The sequence below is a fragment of the Festucalex cinctus genome, chromosome 2, assembly GCF_051991245.1.
Source record: "Festucalex cinctus isolate MCC-2025b chromosome 2, RoL_Fcin_1.0, whole genome shotgun sequence".
NCBI classification, from domain to species: Eukaryota; Metazoa; Chordata; class Actinopteri; order Syngnathiformes; family Syngnathidae; genus Festucalex; species Festucalex cinctus.
The window spans coordinates 17,680,998-17,689,814 of NC_135412.1; positions in this window are offsets into that span (position 1 = coordinate 17,680,998).

The following is an 8,817-nucleotide window of genomic DNA, read 5'->3' on the forward strand; positions in this document are numbered from 1 at the left end:
CTCGAGGCCTGAGGGGAGGGACTTTTATTTATTCATTGGGCGGTTCACTGCTTCTTGTCCGCCCGGGCTCGGCGAAGAACGGAGAGGATTAGAGGCACGACCCCCCCGTCTTCCCGCTCCCCGGCTGGCCGTGCTGCGTCCCTCGGGGGACACCTCTGCGTCAGTCCGCATTAACATCCATCAGAGCGTGATGCTCGAGAGGGCGACGACATGCGCCGACACACGAACACCCACATAACATGGTGGAAAATGCAACTTATGAGTCACACACTGCATGAAAGCACTGAAAATTCACTTTATTTGTTTGCGCTGCGTTGGTTTTTGGACGTGTTCCCCAAAAGAGCCCTCCAGTGTTTGTCCCCCTTGCTTGATCAGCGGGCTTTTATGAACAAGTTTGAACAAGCGTCTGAAGCGCGTCGCCAAGGAGGCAGAGGAAAAAGTGGAAAGTTTGTGGCAAGATTGAGATTGTGCCGATTCCTCTCGTCTTTGTGTGAAGTCGGGAGGCTGTCTGCTCCCTCGTTATCGCTCCTCGCTCGCGGTACGGGAGGGGGAAGCTTGCAAGATGAGAGAGACGTATCATTAACCGAGAGTGTTTCAACAACAAAGGGCCGACTCCATCACATCTCACCCGTTCCCACACACACCCACCGGTGTCAAACCCGTGCGCTGAAATGCTGTGTGATGAAAAATACAGTCAAATAAACGCCCTCATTTGTCATACGCAAAATTCTTCTTTAGATTTTTTTTTTTTTGAGAGAGAGACTAATGTTCATATCTAAAATTGGGCTGTATATGTTGAGATGTGGTGGGGGGGCTGTCTGCATGAATCCTCGGGGTTTTCACTTTAGCCATGCAGAGAATCATATTGTTAATTCAGCACAATGACCTAGATTCCCGAACACATGAAAAGAAAGACGTCGCCCAGCTCAACGTTGGAGACAAAAACACAATCAGCCTTCCACTCTCTACCCGTTATTATGTCTTGCCTTGGATGATCCACTTGGATCGATTTGCAGCAAACCACACATTCACATTTATAATTCCTCCTTTCCCCCATTTCGTAGATTCGCCTCCTTCTCTCTCATCATGGAACTCCAACATCAAACCAAATGAGTTTTCCCGCTCGGTTCCGTTCTCACAAACTTATAATTGGATTTTGGCTATTAATATAAAAGCTGTCCTCACCCTCGTAAATTGACCCGGCACGGGTCTTTTCTATCCCACGTTGAAAGTGGTGTGAAACAAGAAATGAGGACGACGAGGATGAAGACCGAATCAAGTTCAAACTTAACACAGTGCAGTCAAGAAGTCACACTGCGGCTATTTTATATGACTCTCTAACTTCTTCTTTCAGAATTGTTGGCTCTCCCAAAGCTGTCGTGGAAATGAATTAGTTAATACACCACAACATGGTTAGGATTGTCATGGCTGTGTTTTGTTTGTGGCAAATGTCTGATGTTTGGTTTTATTTGACTTTATTGGAACTGATGCAAGATGCAATCGGCATGTAACCAGCAACTAGTTTCAACTGATCAGAAGCTATGTGGTGTCAAGAATCTTTAATATATTTCAACTGGTCAGAAGCTATGTGATGTCAGAAGCTATGTGATGTCAGGAATTTTTAACCTCTATCTGGTCAGAAGCCAATCAGTGTTGCCCGCGTGTCAGTCAGCAGCAAATCAGAGAAATCCATGTCAGTCCTGTTTCAGCGACATATCAGGGTTACCCACATGTCAGGCTGCAGCCAATCGGATCCATTCGCTGTCTATATAAGTCTGACAGAGAAGTGTGTCTTCCAATTTATTCCTCTGTCCATCTGGCCACTTGCTCATCTGCTCCTCGGTTCAAGTTAGTTGCCTTCTCGTTGTTTCTGGTCTATTCAAGTTAGTTCCACGCCTCTTGATGGTATCCCAATAGTGTTAAACTCTTATTTGTGTCTGCTCTTTTGGGATCCAACCTCAGAACACAACAAGGATGACCTTGATGCCATGATAAAATCTTTTCTAGATCGTTATGAAAAGGTCTGGGAGAACCCCTCACCTGGTCTTTTTATCTTCAATGCTCGCAATACTATACTAACAGTTACGGCCAGCGACTGCATATTCTCATTTGAACTATTTACTGGATGCCAGAAAGATCAAGTACACAGCTGTGCAGACTTCTCTTAATCATGTTGAATACGATCTAATTTGTCCAAAACTGTTTCTATTCTTCTATTGTCTTGGCAGCCCACCTACACAGGGGGCAGCTCTGCCTAGTCTATGTGAAAATGTGTGACCCGATAATCTTACCTGGCTTGTGTGCCAGAGTCCAGAGAGAGAGATGGGAAGATGCTGAGCCAGGACAGGTCACAGCGACATTACGGCCTAGCTCGAGTCACCTATTGAATCATTAAGATTCCTAATTGAACAATTATTCTCAAGAAAGTTTAGTGAACCTGACACAATCTGTCCCCAGAGACAATTTGAACTTTGATTCGTTCCGGAGGAATTTTATTTCCAGAAGATACAACAGAAATAGAATTCATCATTTCCAACCAGAACCAATCGATTTCCAAGGGGCCGCTATGAAAGTTTGACACTGTTGAGTGATCGTGCTGCAATTTCTCACAGCTGAAATGAGTCAAAAACAATTAGAACAACAGAGTTTGTACTATAAGCAAAGTACATGGATGGATGGATGGATGGATGGATGGATGGATGGATGGATGGATGGATGGATGAATGGATGGATGGATGGATGGATGGATGGATGGATGGATGGATGGATGGATGGATGGATGGATGAATGGATGGATGGATGGATGGATGGATGGATGGATGGATGGATGGATGGATGGATGGATGGATCTCCTTTTTATGGGACTGTAGTATTGCTAATTTTGTTACGTAACTGTACTTAACCTTAAGTCAAGTCAAGTCAAGTAACTTACATGAGCTGTGTCCGAAAAGTTTCAGGACTGACTCAATCCGCAAACGACAAGTTTTCATTTTCAGTGTGGACCAGATGAGCAAGCAGCATTTCAACTGGATCCTTCTGAGAGTTGTGGCAAGACAGTCCGTGGCTGCTTTACCATGACAACATGCCTGAGCATCTGGCAGTTCCTGGCCAAAACGAACATCTGCTGACCTGGCTCTGGGAGAAATTCATCATCATTTTCATCAAATTATCAGGCGGATGCACACATTTGTGATCGTTCACGGCAAAGAAAGGCAGAACCCACTCAGACAGATTCCGAGATATGAGGGAATAATAGTTCAGCAGGTCAAACTTCAACACCTTTTATTGATTAAACGTTTCATTTTCATGAAATAAACATTGTTCATAAATAATTTTTCTGAAGACGGTAGTCAACACAGAAGTCTGTAATTATCTCAAAATATGGCAAAACAATCATTCATTACAGATATCCACACAGAGAATCCCTGACATACGAGTAACAGTGTAGAGCTGACCGCTCCTTTTGCTAATTTCATAGCCACTTTAATAAGTCTACATCATTATGAACTAAAATTTGGCTGGGAATACACAACATTATTCATAAACAATCACTATTAACTCTAGCATAGCAAGAGTTTATGACTCCAAGATGGCCTCTGATTGGTCTATTGCTGTTCTTTCAAGTAACGTAATTCACAGATATACGCCAGCACACTGTAGTAGCCCGGCGAGCCGCCATGCATACGTGGCCGCCATCTTGGAAGGCGCGACTTTCCCTTCAAAGGCTTTGCATGGATACTGAAATTTTGTGTAACTTGCTAATTTGTCAACCGATTTTCATGACGTCTACTTTTTCGTCAATGCCGAAGCGTGCACTAGTAGTATGTACCTCCTTGGGAAAAGGAAAGACCACAAAAATATTTGTACCAGTGAAAGGTTACTCCCAGGTCCCTTGTAGTAATTGTATAGCATTGTATGCAACTGATTGCAGCACTCCTTTTTGTTTTCTTGCCATCCAAATACATGTGTCATGGTTACCTGTTTGACATTTATTAAACACGACATAAAAAGGAGAGAAGACACTCAGTTCAGGGCTCGCGAGGAGAGGAACTGACTAACCCAATTCACTCCTGCACTCTCTGAAGATTCCTCTCCTCACCTTCTCTATTTATTTGGTTTTCCACCCCCCTAGTTACATGGGTGTTCCAACCCTAAAAATGCCAATGCAAGGCATAGTTGGAACACAGTGTACTTGTTTGTCTATGTGTTGTGCATGTGAGTGGAACATTGCTGAGTACATGTGGTCAAGTTTGCAATCATTTCTGCACAGGCGACATCAGCAGACTGACTCGAACCATTCTGCTGCATTAGATGTTGTGGTTCTTCAGCTTTTGAGTCATCTTCAAATAGTCAGGCTATGTGAATGTGAGTGGGAACAGAGCAAAGCATTATTCATTGCAGCAAATATATGATAACTTATTATTTACAATTCTTCTTAGAACATGGCAATGATATCGTCATAATTTGTCATCTTACTTTACGGAGTCAAATGAATCGATAGTAATTGACTTTTCCCGCACACTGAGATTTTTGGCCATAAATTTTTGAAAATGTGAATATTTAAGATTTCCACCGGTTTCGGATCCTGTTGTAGAGACAAATCCAGTCTTAACATATCTCAGACACAAGGTACATCTTATTGGGTAATCTTATAAGACAAAAGATAATTGGCTGCTTGACGTCTGGTCGGAAAAGGACAAAATCCGGAACAAAGCCAGCCTGACTGTTTTGATGGCCTTTGAAGAAGAAGGCATTTGTTGTTGTTTTTTTCCCCCCTCCCAGTCACATTCAAGCCAACCTGTGAACGCCACAAAAGAGATGTTCTGATCAAAAAGAGCTGAAGATGAGAAGCTAAACCGGCGTCAACCGGCATTTTCAGGCAGAGAAACAAGACGGATGGCATCTTAGCAAAGACAAAAGATAAAAACTCTGAAAATAAGCTTTGCAATATTTGGAAAACAGACAGACGGTGCGAGAGAGCGCACCAGATGCTGCGTGGGAGGGTTATTTCATTGACGACATCACACCAATTCCCGCTTTCTTTCCCCGCTTTCTCCCACGTCAACATTCAGGCACGTCCTATTTGCCCTGCCACCTCCTTATCCTTGCGTGACACACCACCTACCCGCCCGCCCGCGCGTCGCCGTCCGACCAAGCGGGCGCCCCACAGGGGACATGCAATGCCGGGACCTGGCGTGAACCCGAGTCATAAATAACGTTGCTGGGCACGACTCATCAAATGTTAGCTGTCACTCTGAGGGTTTGTTTATGAAACATTCAGAATGCTATTTGTTTTTTAAAAGTCGTGCGTGCAGGTGGGAAACATTCCACGCTTTCTGGCAAACAAGAAAATCTCCAGAAAGCAAGTCTGATTAACTATCTGATTTGTAAATGAGCTTCATTAAAACAAAACAAAAGAAAAAAATGGACTCCCATTTTTACATGGCTTCAAAGAGAGAGAGTGCGGCCTAATCAGGAGGTTTGTTCAGCTGTGGCACTAATGAGACAAATTTGGCCTAACAAGGGAGCGACGCTCTAATTTGTTTATGTTAATGATATGAAACAGTGCTCGTCCTTTTTGTGTTATCTGGGAAGGGATCAGTCACGCACACGTGCGTCCGTGCTCGTTTCACCTTCAGGGTTTCGTTAAGGTGCCCCGCAAGCCTCCTGAATGCTTTCCCAGGGGTTAATTAGCCTAATTGAGATGACCTGGGTGACGAGTTAATGTTACGAAAAAGTCAAGGAGCAACGTGAGTAAATGAGTAAAGATGTTCCACATGCTTGTAACTGTACTTTCATGAATATGTAGATTTAATTTTATCAGAATTTCAAAAAGGTTTATAAATAGAAAAAAATAACTAGGGGTGGCAAAATTAGTGTGTTAACTTTGAGTTAATTTAAAGCTCCTTTAGTGCCATAATTTTTTTTTTTTAATGCACGATTAATGAAGAGGTCATTCATCTTACTTGAACCTTACTTGGAAAGTCTGTGCTGGCGGAACTCATGTCACAACGCAGCAGACACGTCCACATCAAAAATGATCAGCAATAAATGTAATAATAATGCATATATATTTGTGGATACTGGCGTCAAGTTATAATGTGCATAATTTCACAAGTTACTTGATGTTAAAGATTAGATAGCTTTTAATATGAAAAGAAAAATGCACTGAGCTGTCACTGTCTTAGAAATGCAATTAGGCCACCTAGTGGAAGAAAAATGACCTCAACACAAATCAAGATCACGCTCATTTTTTTACAGTGCAGTACATATTTTTAACTCATTGAATGCCTGCTATGCAGTTTGAAACAGACACGCGATTCCACGTCTTAACAAATTGCTAAGCTAATGCTCCTCCACATGCTCCACCTACTTCCTTGTCCAATGTGGGCGTCTTTCACTCCCCCTACATGCTGGCCCTCCTATGATCAAAGCTACTGTGGCCATCTGCTGGCAACGACACCTCATTACAATTATTTTTTCAACTCAATACTTGCTGGGGACTTGCATGAGGTTCTCCTACGTTTTAAAAAAAGAAAAACCAGAGTTAATTCGGGGATGGCGCTGAGCAGCATTGAGTAAATAGCCGAGATAACTCGTGGAAGGGAATGAACGAGTTAATGTTCAGTCAATTTTGTGAAATTACCGTATCAGTGACTAAAAACATTTTTTAAAATTCCCACTTTTATGTTAACAAGAGTATGAAAACTTATAAATAAACTAACAACAGATAAAAAAAAAAAAAATTTGATTAATTGTGAGTTAACTATTGAAGTCATGCGATTAACTAAATTTTGTGAAATTACTGTATCAATGACTCAAAAGTTTAACATTTTTTTCCCCACTTTTATGTTAACAAGGGTATGAAAACTTAAAATGTTTTATTGTACATTTAGAAAAGATGTAAAATTTGCGATTAATTGCGAGTTAACTAATGAAGTCATGCGATTAATTACTATATTGCAAATTTGAATCGCCTGGCACCCCTAATATAAATACAAAACAATAAACGAGGGACTTAAAATGGTTTATGTTCCACGTTTACGTGGACCGAGCATCCAGAAATGACGACATGAGGGCAAACAAACTCAATCAGTGCTCACCATCACCACTTGGTGAATTCTTGAGAGATGCGCAGCAAAATGCAAGCAAAGCAGGCAGGGGGGGGAATCGTGCGCTGCAGCGTGGTTGAACGTGGTGATAAAATGTGATTATTCACGTGTGATGCATGCTGTGCGGATTCTTGTGTCAGATTGTGGAGGAGGACCGAGCCGCTCCATGGTGACTGTGGCGAACGCGTACGTGCCAGACGAGCCAGATGGTATCCTGTGGACCGAGTACATCATGATCCAAATTCTTCAGAAATGACCACCAAAACAATGTGATTTATGAGGTAATTCATCAGGAGATATTTCATTATCGTCCCTGCTAAGTCATCTGTGCACTGCTCAACCGGCCGCACCACTTAATCAATCTATTTCACATTTTTATGGCTTTTCTTCTTGTATTTTTGATGCAAGCCAAAAATACTTTCTTCCACTGCTGTTTTGAGATACTAGTCTCACCTGAATTTTTCAAGATGTGAGGCATCTTTTGGATGATTATTTTGAGCATTATTTAAGCAAAAACTAAATACTGAACACAAGCGGTGTATGATGGTTGTGAACTCAATTTCAACTCAATTCACAACAAGCAACATTTTGACAGCTAGTGAACCATTTTACAAAAATAGGCTTCAAGCTGTTTATTGTCAGTCCCAGTGTAAGTGAACCAAACCATAAATATCATGTTGTGTATTTAAAACCATCAAAACATGTTGCATTTTTAAGAATGGGCCCATAGCTTAATGTTAGCATACTGCTATTGAGGTTGTAGCTACATTCCTCTTGCTCACATAAAATCAAAAATATCTGGGCAATTATTTTGATATTTTCACAGGTTGAAGACGTGAGTTGAGATGTGCATGAAAATTCTGGTGACCATTCATAGCAATTTTTGTGTCAATAAGTGACGTTTAGCTTTTGTGCATTTGCAGTTGTGCTCATAAGTTTACATACTATACGATATGTAAATGTACGATTTTTCCTCATTAAAATACACGCTACAACATTTTTTGTTGTTTCCTAGACGAAGGTTGGAGTGGATTGATGGCATTTCCATTCATTTCATTGGGAGAAAATAATTTGATGTAGGAGTGTTTTGAGTTATGAGTGTGGTGGTTTGCAGTTGTGCTCATAAGTTTACATACTATACGATATCTAAATGTGCTATTTTTCCTCATTAAAATTAGTGTTGTTCCGATACCGATACTGGTATCGGCAGAGGTGCCGATACTGCATTAAAACAGTGGTATCGGTGAACAACAGAGTTTGTACTATAAGCAAAGTACATGGATCGGTATCGGTGACTACTCACAAGTAACATGCCGATACCATTAATTCCAGCGCTAAAATAGGATTTTGGATCCAGCATCTTGTGTCTTGCTGGTGCACGACATTCACTGATATGTGACATGTTCACTGCATGCCCATCTAAGATATCCTATTGGCCCTTGAATGCTCTGAACCAATAGCATGACAGCTTTTTCCTGTTGAGGAAAAAAAACCTTAAGTATCGGTATCGGTATCGGTATCGGCCGATACTGCAAAGCTGGGTATCGGTATCAGTATCGGGAGCCAAAAAACGGTATCGGAACAACACTAATTAAAATACACGCCACAACATTTTTCTTTTGATGGCATTCCTGTTCATTTCAATGGGAGAAAACAAATTGATATAGGAGTGTTTTGAGTTATGAGTGTGGTCAAGAAATAAATT